Source organism: Alligator sinensis, unplaced genomic scaffold, assembly GCF_000455745.1.
Source record: "Alligator sinensis unplaced genomic scaffold, ASM45574v1 scaffold1488_1, whole genome shotgun sequence".
Taxonomy (NCBI): Eukaryota; Metazoa; Chordata; order Crocodylia; family Alligatoridae; genus Alligator; species Alligator sinensis.
Window position 1 is genome coordinate 196,542 of NW_005843097.1, and position 804 is coordinate 197,345.

An 804-nucleotide genomic window follows, 5' to 3' on the forward strand; every position below is an offset into this window, starting at 1 on the left:
CAGGCATCTGGGGAAAATGCATGTCAGAGTGTGTCAAAGGGGTGTGGCCTGCATGCCCTTTCATCCGGGGCAGGAGTGGTGACACGAGTGGAGCCTGGTGTGACAGGTTTATTGCCCGGAGGAAGCCAATGAGATGCCCCTGGCCCTGCACACGCCCCTCCACTAGCCAGCTGCTCCTCCATTGGCCAAGGGGTGGCCAGCTTGGGTTGGCATGAGGCTCCGTTGGCCAATGGGCGGCCATCTTGTGTTGACGTGAGGCCAATTGGTGGACATCTTGAATTGACATGAGGCCGCATTGACCAACGGGCATCTTGGGTTGACGTGACCCTACCTTAGTGAATGGGCAGCCATCTTGGGCTGGTGAGGCTCCATGTTGGCCAATAGGCAGCCATCTTGGTTTGGCACAACTCTATGTTGTCTTGTGGGTAGCCATCTTGGTTTGTCATGACCCCATGGTGGCCTACAGTCTGCCATCTTGGGTTGACATGGCTCTGTTGGCCAATGGATGGCCATCTTGGGCTGGCGAGACTCTGTGTTGGCCAACAGGCAGGCACCTTGGTTTGGCACAACTCTGTGTTGTCCTATGAGTGGCCATCTCTATTTACATTACTCCATTGTGGCCTACAGGCTGCTATCTTGGATTGACGTTACTGTGTTGGCTAATGGGTGGCCCTCCTGGGCTGGCGTGATGCTATATTGGCCAGTGGGCAGCCATGTTGGTGGCATGTGACCTCCACATTGAGTGACGCATGGCCATCTTGGGCAACAAATGCATTCAGTACCCCCAGGAGAGCAGTCAGCAGG